This window comes from Oncorhynchus mykiss, chromosome 14, assembly GCF_057628025.1.
Source record: "Oncorhynchus mykiss isolate SJ-2025 chromosome 14, ASM5762802v1, whole genome shotgun sequence".
NCBI lineage: Eukaryota > Metazoa > Chordata > Actinopteri > Salmoniformes > Salmonidae > Oncorhynchus > Oncorhynchus mykiss.
In genome coordinates, this window is record NC_143035.1 from 33,853,217 (window position 1) to 33,867,500 (window position 14,284).

Consider the following 14,284-nt stretch of genomic DNA (forward strand, 5'->3'; position numbering starts at 1 on the left):
GAGTTGATTCAGCAATACACAAATTGGCTTAATGATTTATTTACTAAATATCTAAATAATCACAAAGAATTACACATATATATACACGGGATAGATCACACATCGATTACTATTCATGTCATGAAAAGCCCCTAGTGGACTAACCAGATATGATGGCTGGTTACACAAAGGAAGGGGGTGGGGTTTGAATGAAAGAGCGGGAAGACTGAGGGACAAAGGTATTGGGTCTCTATCGGACCTTGAGAAGCTATGCTACCATAAATACAGAACCTTATGCATTGTAATTACCACCCATTTGGAAAAGGAAAACACAAGATATATATATATTTACTCTGAGCTGCGCTTCGATAGATGGGTCGAAGATGGAAGACTGGTTTTCCCAGCAGAGATTGCCATTGTCCTTTGAATAAGTTGAGAAAGGGAAATATTGTTGCATCCCCAACCTTTTGATGTTATCATACTCTCTCTATGTCAACGAAGGGAATTCCAAGAGTACATTCTGTAGAGTGGAGAGAAAAGGGGGAAAGATGTTTTTTGGGGGTGGTCATAAACCTAACCCAACAGGGCTACGTCAAGACAATATCTACCTCAAATACCTCATACCTCTGCACACTGATCTGGTACTGGTACTCCCTGTATATAGCTCCACATTGATTTGGTACTGGTACTCCCTGTATATAGCTCCACATTGATTTGGTACTGGTACACCCTGTATATAGCTCCACATTGATTTGGTACTGGTACTCCCTGTAAATAGCTCCACATTGATTTGGTACTGGTACACCCTGTATATAGCTCCACATTGATCTGGTACTGGTACACCCTGTACATAGTAGCACAGTGATCTGGTACTGGTACACCCTGTACATAGTAGCACATTGATCTGGTACTGGTACACCCTGTATATAGCTCCACATTGATCTGGTACTGGTACACCCTGTACATAGTAGCACAGTGATCTGGTACTGGTACACCCTGTATATAGCACCACATTGATCTGGTACTTGTACTCCCTGTATATAGCTCCACATTGATCTGGTACTGGTACACCCTGTATATAGCACCACATTGATCTGGTACTTGTACTTCCTGTATATAGTATCACATTGATCTGGTACTGGTACATCCTGTATATAGCACCACATTGATCTGGTACTTGTACTTCCTGTATATAGTATCACATTGATCTGGTACTAGTACTTCCTGTATAATCTGTAGCTCCAGTCTTGTGTATATTATTTTATTCCTGTTAAGTTACTATTTTCTTTTTTAACTGTGCATTGTTGGAAAGGGCTCATAAGTAAGCATTTCACGATGAAGTCTACACCAGTTGTATTCGCCGCATGTGACAAATAAAATGTCATCTTATAATGAGAGAGAGAGAGAGAGAGAGAGAGAGAGAGAGAGAGAGAGAGGGATAGAGAGAGAGAGAGAGAGAGAGAGGGGTAGAGAGAGAGAGAGAGAGAGAGAGAGAGAGAGAGAGGGGGAGAGAGGTAGAGAGAGAGAGAGAAAGAGAGAGAGAGAGAAAGAGAGAGAGATCAATAGAACAAGTAGAGATTATGTCTCATAATTAAAGTAGAGGTGAGTGCTGAATCAGTGTTGATTGTGACTAGGAGAGACAATAAAGGCTGTAATCATTCATCTCTCTCTCTGTTGCCTTGCAATTACCTGCCCATACATGACCGCACACACAAACACACAGGATCACTGCCTCGCACCGCACCCACACCGCCTAGCATTGCACTGCACCACACTCAGCCTCGCACCACACACACACACATGCAAGCAACACACAAACACACACACATCTTCTCGCAACGGACACACACAAACACACACTCACACCGCAGCGACAGAGAAGGCAATAATCCATCTCACTTCGCCCCAAAAAACCCTGGCCCAGCAATCTCTCTTTAAATGAGGGATTCTTCTGTTTATGCATGGTGAAGGAGAGTGGGACATTGGAGAATAATTTACCCCTGGAAAGTATATGGGAAAACAGAAAAAAAAGGAAGGAGAGAGGCTGCAGAAGGAATAGAGATGGAGAGATAGAGATGGAGAGATAGAGGAGAGAGGCTACAGAAGGAACAGAGATGGAGAGATAGAGATGGAGAGATAGAGGAGAGAGGCTACAGAAGGAACAGAGATGGAGAGATAGAGATGGAGAGATAGAGGAGAGAGGCTACAGAAGGAATAGAGATGGAGAGATATAGATGGAGAAATAGAGGAGAGAGGCTACAGAAGGAACAGAGATGGAGAGATAGAAATGGAGAGAGGCTACAGAAGGAACAGAGATGGAGAGATAGAGATGGAGAGAGGCTACAGAAAGAGAAATAGAGGAGAGAGGCTACAGAAGGAGATATAGAAATGGAGAGATAGAGATGGAGAGATAGAGGAGAGAGGCTACAGAATGAATAGAGATGGAGAGATAGAGATGGAGAGATAGAGATGGAGAGAGGCTACAGAAAGAGAAATAGAGGAGATAGGCTACAGAAGGAGATATAGAAATGGAGAGATAGATATGGAGAGAAAGAGATGGAGCGATATAGATATATCTACCTCACTTGCTTTGGCAATGTTAACACATGTTTCCCATGCCAATAAAGCCCCTTGAATTGAATTGAATATAGACGGAGAGAGGCTACAGAAGGAGAGATAGAGATGGAGAGATATAGATGGAGAGAGGCTACAGAAGGAATAGAGATGGAGAGATAGAGATGGAGAGATAGAGGAGAGAGGCTACAGAAGGAATAGAGATGGAGAGATAGAGATGGAGAGATAGAGGAGAGAGGCTACAGAAGGAACAGAGATGGAGAGATAGAGATGGAGAGATAGAGGAGAGAGGCTACAGAAGGAATAGAGAAAGAGAGAGAGATGGAGAGATAGAGATGGAGAGATAGAGGAGAGAGGCTACAGAAGGAATGGAGAAAGAGAGATAGAGATGGAGAGAAAGAGATGGAAAGATATAGATGGAGAGAGGCTACAGAAGGAATAGAGATGGAGAGATATAGATGGAGAGAAAGAGATGGAGAGATATAGATGGAGAGAGGCTACAGAAGGAACAGAGATGGAGAGATAGAGATGGAGAGATATAGATGGAGAGATAGAGGAGAGAGGCTACAGAAGGAATAGAGATGGAGAGATAGAGATGGAGAGATAGAGGAGAGAGGCTACAGAATGAATAGAGATGGAGAGATAGAGATGGAGAGATAGAGATGGAGAGAGGCTACAGAAAGAGAAATAGAGGAGATAGGCTACAGAAGGAGATATAGAAATGGAGAGATAGATATGGAGAGAAAGAGATGGAGCGATATAGATATATCTACCTCACTTGCTTTGGCAATGTTAACACATGTTTCCCATGCCAATAAAGCCCCTTGAATTGAATTGAATATAGACGGAGAGAGGCTACAGAAGGAGAGATAGAGATGGAGAGATATAGATGGAGAGAGGCTACAGAAGGAATAGAGATGGAGAGATAGAGATGGAGAGATAGAGGAGAGAGGCTACAGAAGGAATAGAGATGGAGAGATAGAGATGGAGAGATAGAGGAGAGAGGCTACAGAAGGAACAGAGATGGAGAGATAGAGATGGAGAGATAGAGGAGAGAGGCTACAGAAGGAATAGAGAAAGAGAGAGAGATGGAGAGATAGAGATGGAGAGATAGAGGAGAGAGGCTACAGAAGGAATGGAGAAAGAGAGATAGAGATGGAGAGAAAGAGATGGAAAGATATAGATGGAGAGAGGCTACAGAAGGAATAGAGATGGAGAGATATAGATGGAGAGAAAGAGATGGAGAGATATAGATGGAGAGAGGCTACAGAAGGAACAGAGATGGAGAGATAGAGATGGAGAGATATAGATGGAGAGATAGAGGAGAGAGGCTACAGAAGGAATAGAGATGGAGAGATAGAGATGGAGAGATAGAGGAGAGAGGCTACAGAAGGAATAGAGATGGAGAGATAGAGATGGAGAGATAGAGGAGAGAGGCTACAGAAGGAATAGAGATGGAGAGATAGAGATGGAGAGATAGAGGAGAGAGGCTACAGAAGGAATAGAGAAAGAGAGATAGAGATGGAGAGAAAGAGATGGAGAGATATAGATGGAGAGAGGCTACAGAAGGAATAGAGATGGAGAGATATAGATGGAGAGAAAGAGATGGAGAGATATAGATGGAGAGAGGCTACAGAAGGAACAGAGATGGAGAGATAGAGATGGAGAGAAAGAGATGGAGAGATATAGATGGAGAGATGCTACAGAAGGAGAGATAGAGATGGAGGGAAAGAGATGGAGAGATATAGATGGAGAGAGGCTACTGAAGGAGAGATAGAGATGGAGGGAAAGAGATGGAGAGATATAGATGGAGAGAGGCTACTGAAGGAGACATAGAGATGGAGGGAAAGAGATGGAGAGATATAGATGGAGAGAGGCTACAGAAGGAGAGATTGAGATGGAGAGAAAGAGTGGCCACAGCACTGAAGGGAGTGATTGAAAAGGCTTCTTCTACTTTCCCCAACGCACAAGTGGTTATCTCCACCCTGCTACCACGAAAAGACTTCCACCCTGCCACAATACAGCGGGTAAATGCAAGTATTTCCCGTGACTGTGCCTCAAAACCAAACGTTTTCCTGGCCCACCACTCCACCCTGGACTTGAACAGCCTCTATGACCAGGTCCACCTCTACAAGGCAGCAGTGCCCACCTTTGCCCGAACTCTAAAGGACATCGCTCTCAAACGTATCCCCAACACTTCACACAGGAGCAAAAGATCAATAGACACCCCATCCAGACCAGCGAGACACCCTCCCAGATCTGCAGGACCCCCCCCTGGACCCACACATAGAGGACCCACGCCAAGAGGAATTACATCCAGACCACAGTACACCCAGACACAGCCACACCCCCACCCCAACCAATCAACACCCCCCCACGTCAACCATGCCCACACCCCATTTAGGCCCCCTCAGATCAGACCTATGCCACTCCTGCCCACCCCATGCACCCCACCCCCGCAAAGAGGGCCTCAACATGGAAGCCACACATACGCCCAGGTAGTGAGCGGGCAAACAGTCCCAACCCCCACTCTCACACTCGCCCAAGCCAATGGCATGTACCAGATGCTCAGCAGGCTCTGCTCACACTTACTGGCCTGAGGCCAAACCACGACCAACAACATTGGACACTCTATGGAACAAAAAGCCTTCACTATATTATCCTGGAATATCCAAGGCCTGAGGTCATCTGCCTTTGGCCTAAAGAGCAGAAACCCGGACTTCACCAAAGAAATCGGTAATACAGACATTGTCATCCTGCAAGAAACCTGGTATAGAGGAGATGGACCCACTGGTTGCCCTCTAGGTTACAGAGAGCTGGTAGTCCCATCCACCAAACTACCAGGTGTGAAACAGGGAAGGGACTCAGGGGGTATGCTAATTTGGTATAGAGCAGACCTAACTCACTCCATTAAATTAATCAAAACAGGAACATTTTACATTTGGCTAGAAATTCAAAAGGAAATTATCCTAACAGAGAAAAATGTCCTCCTGTGTGCTACCTATATCCCCCCACTAGAATCCCCATATTTTAATGAAGACAGCTTCTCCATCCTGGAGGGGGAAATTAATCATTTCCAGGCCCAGGGACATGTACTAGTCTGTGGCGACCTAAATGCCAGAACCGGACAAGAACCTGACACCCTCAGCACACAGGGGGACAAACACCTGCCTGGAGGTGACAGCATTCCCTCCCACATATGCCCCCCTAGGCACAACTATGACAACATAGCCAACAAAAACGGGTCACAACTCCTGCAGCTCTGTCGCACGCTGGGTATGTACATAGTCAACGGTAGGCTTCGAGGGGACTCCTATGGTAGGTACACCTATAGCTCATCTCTTGGCAGTAGTACTGTAGACTACTTTATCACTGACCTCAACCCAGAGTCTCTCAGAGCGTTCACAGTCAGCCCACTGACACCCCTATCAGACCACAGCAAAATCACAGTCTACTTAAACAGAGCAATAATCATTCATGAGGCATCAAAGCCAAAGGAACTGAGCAACATTAAGAAATGCTATAGATGGAAGGAATGCAGTTTGGAAACCTACCAAAAAACAATTAGGCAACAACAAATTCAATCCCTTTTAGACAATTTCCTGGGTAAAACGTTCCGCTGTAATAGTGAAGGTGTAAACTTGGCAGTAGAAAATCTTAACAGTATATTTGACCTCTCAGCTTCCCTATCAAATCTAAAAATCTCAAATAGAAAACCGAAAAAAATTAACAATAATGACAAATGGTTTGATGAAGAATGCAAAAATCTAAGAAAGAAATTGAGAAACCTGTCCAACCAAAAACATAGAGACCCGGAAAACCTGAGTCTACGCCTTCACTATGGTGAATCACTAAAACAATACAGAAATACACTACGGAAAAAGAAGGAACAGCATGTCAGAAATCAGCTCAATGCAATTGAAGAATCCATAGACTCTAACCACTTCTGGGAAAATTGGAAAACACTAAACAAACAACAACAAGAAGAATTATCTATCCAAAATGGAGATGTATGGGTAAACCACTTCTCCAATCTTTTTGGCTCTATAACAAAGAATAAAGAGCAAAAACATATACATGATCAAATACAGATCTTAGAATCAACTATTAAAGACTACCAGAACCCACTGGATTCTCCAATTACATTGAATGAGTTACAGGACAAAATAAAAACCCTCCAACCCAAAAAGGCCTGTGGTGTTGATGGTATCCTCAATGAAATGATCAAATATACAGACAACAAATTCCAATTGGCTATACTAAAACTCTTTAACATCATACTTAGCTCTGGCATATTCCCCAATATTTGGAACCAAGGACTGATCACCCCAATCCACAAAAGTGGAGACAAATTTGACCCCAACAACTACCGTGGAATATGTGTCAACAGTAACCTTGGGAAAATCCTCTGCATTATTATTAACAGCAGACTCGTACATTTCCTCAATGAAAACAATGTACTGAGCAAATGTCAAATTGGCTTTTTACCAAATTACCGTACAACAGACCATGTATACACCCTGCACACCCTAATTGACAACCAAACAAACCAAAACAAAGGCAAAGTCTTCTCATGCTTTGTTGATTTCAAAAAAGCCTTCGACTCAATCTGGCATGAGGGTCTGCTATACAAACTGATGGAAAGTGGTGTTGGGGGTAAAACATACGACATTATAAAATCCATGTACACAAACAACAAGTGTGCGGTTAAAATTGGCAAAAAACACACACATTTCTTCACACAGGGTCGTGGGGTTAGACAGGGATGCAGCTTAAGCCCCACCCTCTTCAACATATATATCAACGAATTGGCGCGGGCACTAGAAAAGTCTGCAGCACCCGGCCTCCCCCTGCTAGAATCCGAAGTCAAATGTCTGCTGTTTGCCGATGATCTGGTGCTTCTGTCACCAACCAAGGAGGGCCTACAGCAGCACCTAGATCTTATGCACAGATTCTGTCAGACCTGGGCCCTGACAGTAAATCTCAGTAAGACCAAAATAATGGTGTTCCAAAAAAGGTCCAGTCACCAGGACCACAAATACAAATTCCATCTAGACACTGTTGCCCTAGAGCACACAAAAAACTATACATACCTTGGCCTAAACATCAGCGCCACAGGTAACTTCCACAAAGCTGTGAACGATCTGAGAGACAAGGCAAGAAGGGCATTCTATGCCATCAAAAGAAACATAAATTTCAACATACCAATTAGGATTTGGCTAAAAATACTTGAATCAGTCATAGAGCCCATTGCCCTTTATGGTTGTGAGGTCTGGGGTCCGCTCACCAACCAAGACTTCACAAAATGGGACAAACACCAAATTGAGACTCTGCACGCAGAATTCTGCAAAAATATCCTCCGTGTACAACGTAGAACACCAAATAATGCATGCAGAGCAGAATTAGGCCGATACCCACTAATTATCAAAATCCAGAAAAGAGCCGTCAAATTCTACAACCACCTAAAAGGAAGTGATTCACAAACCTTCCATAACAAAGCCATCACCTACAGAGAGATGAACCTGGAGAAGAGTCCCCTAAGCAAGCTGGTCCTGGGGCTCTGTTCACAAACACAAACACACCCTACAGAGCCCCAGGACAACAGCACAATTAGACCCAACCAAATCATGAGAAAACAAAAAGATAATTACTTGACACATTGGAAAGAATTAACAAAAAAACAGAGCAAACTAGAATGCTATTTGGCCCTAAACAGAGAGTACACAGCGGCAGAATACCTGACCACTGTGACTGACCCAAAATTAAGGAAAGCTTTGACTATGTACAGACTCAGTGAGCATAGCCTTGCTATTGAGAAAGGCCGCCGTAGGCAGACATGGCTCTCAAGAGAAGACAGGCTATGTGCTCACTGCCCACAAAATGAGGTGGAAACTGAGCTGCACTTCCTAACCTCCTGCCCAATGTATGACCATATTAGAGATACATATTTCCCTCAGATTACACAGATCCACAAAGAATTCGAAAACAAATCCAAATTTGAAAAACTCCCATATCTACTGGGTGAAATTCCACAGTGTGCCATCACAGCAGCAAGATTTGTGACCTGTTGCCACGAGAAAAGGGCAACCAGTGAAGAACACACACCATTGTAAATACAACCCATATTTATGCGTATTTATTTTATCTTGTGTCCTTTAACCATTTGTACATTGTTAAAACACTGTATATATATATATAATATGACATTTGTAATGTCTTTACTGTTTTGAAACCTCTGTATGTGTAATGTCTACTGTTAATTTTTGTTGTTTTTCACTTTATATATTCACTTTGTATGTTGTCTACCTCACTTGCTTTGGCAATGTTAACACATGTTTCCCATGCCAATAAAGCCCTTGAATTGAATTGAATTGAATTGAGAAAGAGATGGAGAGAGGCTACAGAAGGAGATATAGAGATGGAGAGAGGCTGAAGAAGGAGAGAGAGGTGGAGAGATGCTGCAGAAGGAGAGATAGATGGAGAGAGAGAGATGGAGAGATGCTGCAGAAGGAGAGATAAAGATGGAGAGATATGGAGAGATGCTGCAGAAGGAGAGTTAGGGATCGAGAGATGCTGCAGAAGGAGAGATAGGGATCGAGAGATGCTGCAGAAGGAGAGATAGGGATCGAGAGATGCTGCAGAAGGAGAGATAGAGATGGAGAGAGGCTGCAGAAGGAGAGATAGAGATGGAGAGATGCTGCAGAAGGAGAGACAGAGATGGAGAGAGAGATGCTGCAGAAGGAGAGAGAGATGGAGAGAGAGATGCTGCAGAACGAGAGATAGATATGGAGAGAGAGAGATGCTGTAGAAGGAAAGAGAGATGGAGAGAGAGAGATGCTGCAGAAGGAGAGATAGAGATGGAGAGAGAGAGATGCTGCAGAAGGAGAGATAGAGATGGAGAGAGAGAGATGCTGCAGAAGGAGAGAGAGATGAGAGAGAGATGCTGCAGAAGGAGAAATAGAGATGGAGAGAGGCTGCAGAAGGAGAGATAGAGATGGAGAGAGGCTACAGAAGGAGAACTAGAGATGGAGAGATGCTGCAGAAGGAGAGACAGAGATGGAGAGAGAGATGCTGCAGAAGGAGAGATAGATATGGAGAGAGTCTACATAAGGAGAGATGGAGATGGAGAGATGCTACAGAAGGTGAGATAGAGGTGGAGAGATGCTGCAGGCGGAGAGCTAGAGATGGAGAGAGGCTACAGAAGGAGAGATAGAGATGGAGAGAGAGAGATGCTGCAGAAGGAGAGATGGAGATGGAGAGATGCTGCAGAAGGAGAGAGAGATGGAGAGATGCTGCAGAAGGAGAGATAGAGGTGGAGAGATGCTGCAGACGGAGAGATAGAGATGGAGAGAGGCTACTGAAGGAGAGATGGAGATGGAGAGAGGCTACTGAAGGAGAGATAGAGATGGAGAGAGGCTGCAGAAAGAGAGATAGAGATTGAGAGAGGCTATAGAAGGAGAGAGAGATGGAGAGAAAGAGATGGAGAGAGTCTACATAAGGAGAGATGGAGATGGAGAGATGCTGCAGAAGGAGAGATAGAGATGGAGAGAGTCTACATAAGGAGAGATGGAGAGAGAGAGATGCTGCAGAAGGAGAGAGAGATGGAGAGATGCTGCAGACAGAGTGATAGAGATGGACAAAGGCCACAGGGGGTTTGAATGAGGTAACTGTGATTTACAGAGTAGTGCATCCATTTAGCAGGCTACGGCTCCGGGTCAGGTAAGAGAGGACAGTAGAAAGGGCCATTGTTACTCCTGCTGCTTTTCTAGTTCTTTGTTTGTAATTTATAGGCTATGTCAGCATCCCAAACGTCACGCTATTCCCTTTATAGTGCACTACTTTTGACCAGGGTTCATAGGGTAGTGCACTACTTTTGACCAGGGCCCAAAGGGTAATGCACTACTTCTGACCATGGCCCATAGGGTAGTGTGCTATATTAGATGCAGGGTGCCATTTGGGATGCAGTATGTGTCTTATTATCATGGACACGACCTTTCACCTCTATGGCTTGGTTAATATACAAAGCATCTGAAGCCTGTACACAGACCACACACAAACATACACACACACACACACACACACACACACACAGCCATACCCTTCCGTCTTAATGTCCGTTCACTCTGAATTACCTGAGAGTGAGAAACGGCTGCCTGCCTTAATGTCTGTCAAAAATAGACCTTTCATCCAGTGTCCATCCACCTGCTAATGCGCTCTTCCATCATCTCTCACACACACACACACACACACACACACACACACACACACACACACACACACACACACACACACACACACACACACACACACACACACACACACACACAAACACACACAAACACACACAAACACACACACACACACACACTCTTTCATCTTTCATCATATCCTCTAACATCTCTCAGGAAGCATGTCTCTGACAGAAGCATTTAGACTAAATGTTCTCTCCAATACATCAGACGCTGCAACAAACAGCAGAGTGGATGAGTGCTGTTTCAGGTTGAAAGTCCAGCAGCACTAAAGCCAAAAAGCCATTTTTAGCAGGGCCAATAAGACAGGCTAACGCAGGGCCAATAAGACAGGCTAACGCAGGGCCAATAAGACAGGCTAACGCAGGGCCAATAAGACAGGCTAACGCAGGGCCAATAAGACAGGCTAACGCAGGGCCAATAAGACAGGCTAATGCAGGGCCAATAAGACAAACTAATGCAGGGCCAATAAAACAAACTAATGCAGGGCCAATAAGACAGATGAATGCAGGGCCAATAAGACAAACTAATGCAGGGCCATGAAGACAGATGAATGCAGGGCCAATAAGACAAACTAATGCAGGGCCAATAATACAGGCTAATTTTTTTTTTTTATTATTTTACCTTTATTTAACCAGGCAAGTCAGTTAAGAACAAATTCTTATTTTCAATGACGGCCTGGGAACAGTGGGTTAACTGCCTGTTCAGGGGCAGAACGACAGATTTGTACCTTGTCAGCTCGGGGGTTTGAACTCACAACCTTCCGGTTACTAATGCAGGGCCAATAAGACAGATTAATGCAGGGCCAATAAGACAGGCTAATGCAGGGCCATGAAGACAGGCTAACGCAGGGCCAATAAGACAGGCTAATGCAGGGCCAATAAGACAATGGACGATGGACATGAAAAGGGAAGATTAGTTATTTTTTAGTTCCTTCCGTATCATGAATAATGGTGTGTGTGTGTGTGTGTGTGTGTGTGTGTGTGTGTGTGTGTGTGTGTGTGTGTGTGTGTGTGTGTGTCTGCGTATGTGTGCTTCTTTAAATAATGTAATTCAGGGCTTTCTCTCTCTCCAGTTGCTGGCTGGCAGGCAGACAGGAAAGCCCCGGGCATTATTGTTGTTCAATCAGGTTGTATTGAAGACCTGAGAGTTATGAAAGAATAGAGCATTATCGATGGATATACATTTCAGTGGGGTTTTATTTGATGTCTGGAGGCTGAGGCCAATTACATGGTCTTAGTTTATTTACTAGATACATTAACAGACTGAGAACACAAGTGTGGGTCCCAAATTACACCCTTTCCGAATATACAGTAGTTCCTTACTTTTTATCGGGGCCCTAACTAATGCACTATTGTCACGAATCCCGTTTCCTGAGTCTGTTTTTTGCCTATGTTCTGTCCTGGAGAGTTTTTCCAGCGTCCTGGAACGCACCCTGTCTGGTTGCCGGGTAATGTTGCCAGTTGGGGTTTCTGATTACCCGCACCTGTATCCCATCAGCTATCTGCATACCTGGTCCTGATCATAATCTCTCCTCTTCATAAGCCCGGACCTGACATCCATTCCCTGCCGGATCGTTAGCCATGAACAGTATGTTGTGCCAGAGTATCAGCCTCAAGTTGGATAGAAGTTGTTTTGTTGTTTGTTACGTATTGCTTGCCTTGAACTTACCTCTGTTTGTTCTGTCTTCAGTTACTCACCCGGATCATTTACCCCATTCCCGCCTGGTCGTCAGAAGATTCCGCTTCCCCATTGGATCCACCTATTTACTCCCATCAACTCATCACCGCTACCCGCTACACCACCTGGATATATCTACCCATTCACTTGTAAATAAATACTCACCTTTTTCCTACTCTCCTTGTCCTGGTCTGCTTCTGGGTTCGACTTTGAAGAATCGTGACAACTATACAGGGTCAGTTTAGCTGAAGTCCTAAAATATCTGTGAAGAAGTGGTATATGGCCATCTTATTAACAAAAGGTATAAATGACCCTCTGATTCTCAGGTACACATATGATTACTATCTACTAATACTACATACAAAATGCACTTTATTAATTAAGGTACTGCCTTCCCCAGTCTAACTTAAAACAGTAATGATGCCTTCCCCCAGTCTAACTTTATTAAAACAGTAACGATGCCTTCCCCAGTCTAACTTCATTAAAGCAGTAACGATGCCTTCCCCCAGTCTAATTTTATTAAAACAGTAACGATGCCTTCCCCCAGTCTAATTTTATTAAAGCAGTAACGATGCCTTCCCCCAGTCTAATTTTATTAAAACAGTAACGATGCCTTCCCCAGTCTAACTTTATTAAACCAGTAACGATGCCTTCCCCAGTCTAACTTTATTAAAACAGAAACGATGCCTCTCTCAAGTCTCTGCTCCTGTGCTAAGTGGTTGTATTACCAGGCGAGCTGCTTCTTCTGATAACCTGTGTGTAAGGAGGGCATAGAGATGCTGCTTGACACACACACACACACACAAACACACACACACACAGGGTATAGCACTTGACAGACTAGCACAAACACACACCCATCCATGAGACATCGGCCTACCTGATGAGCCATAGCTCAGTGTGACTGATTCCTGGATGGAGAGCATCAATTAAGCCCTTTAATCCTCTCTGAGGGACAATACCCTCAACCTAATAGGGGATTGACTTACACATTCAGCTGTAAAGGGGTGTGTCTCTGTGTATGTGTGGGTGTGTGTGTTTGGGTGTGTTTGGCAAGGGGCTATGTAAGTGGATGTGTGCCAGTTGTCCTTACACAGGTAAAGGCCAGTAAATCAATTCTTTCTGGGTATGGTGTTCTTCTCTCTCTGGTCTAGGGGCAGACTAACCTGACAGAGGGGAAGATTGGAGAGAGAGAGAGAGAGGATGGAGATACGGAGCCTGTCTGTTTGTAGATGTGTTGAAGGAAGTGTGGGTTGTGGTATGTGGGTTGAACAGTAGGTTGTGGGTTGTGGGTTGTACAGTGGGTTGTGGTATGTGGGTTGAACAGTAGGTTGTGGGTTGTACAGTGGGTTGTGGTATGTGGGTTAAACAGTAGGTTGTGGGTTGTACAGTGGGTTGTGGTATGTGGGTTGTACAGTGGGTTGTGGTTTGTGGGTTGTACAGTAGCTTGTGGGTTGTGGGAAGTACAGTAGGTTGTGGGTTGTACAGTAGGTTGAGGGGTCTGTGTTGTGCAGTACAGTGGGTTGTGGGAAGTACAGTAGGTTGTGGGTTGAGGGTTGTACAGTAGGTTGTGGGTTGAGGGTTGTACAGTAGGTTGTGGGTTGAGGGTTGTACAGTAGGTTGTGGGTTGTGCAGTACAGCAGCATCCTCAGAGAGAGGAGGGCCAGGGTGCATCCAAATAGCCCAAATGGCACCATATCCCCTGTATAGTATACTACTGTTGACCAGAGCCCCTTTATAGTGTATTACTGTTGACCAGAGCCCCTATATAGTGTACTACTGTTGACCAGAGCCCCTATATA

At 44.4% G+C, this 14,284-nt stretch overlaps 1 protein-coding gene and 1 long non-coding RNA gene across 3 annotated transcripts in view; one reads left to right on the plus strand and one right to left on the minus strand.

The window, feature by feature from the left end:
- Positions 1-12,657, plus strand: part of LOC149978350 (uncharacterized) — a 39,375-nt gene extending 26,718 nt beyond the window's left edge. The window contains exon 2 of the long non-coding RNA XR_016486368.1: positions 12,495-12,657. This is a non-coding gene — a long non-coding RNA (uncharacterized LOC149978350). The remainder of the gene's footprint in view (positions 1-12,494) is intronic.
- LOC110487786 (glutamate receptor 3) overlaps positions 1-14,284 on the minus strand; it is a 292,170-nt gene that overhangs the window by 147,980 nt on the left and 129,906 nt on the right. The gene's annotated exons all lie outside the window — the stretch shown is intronic.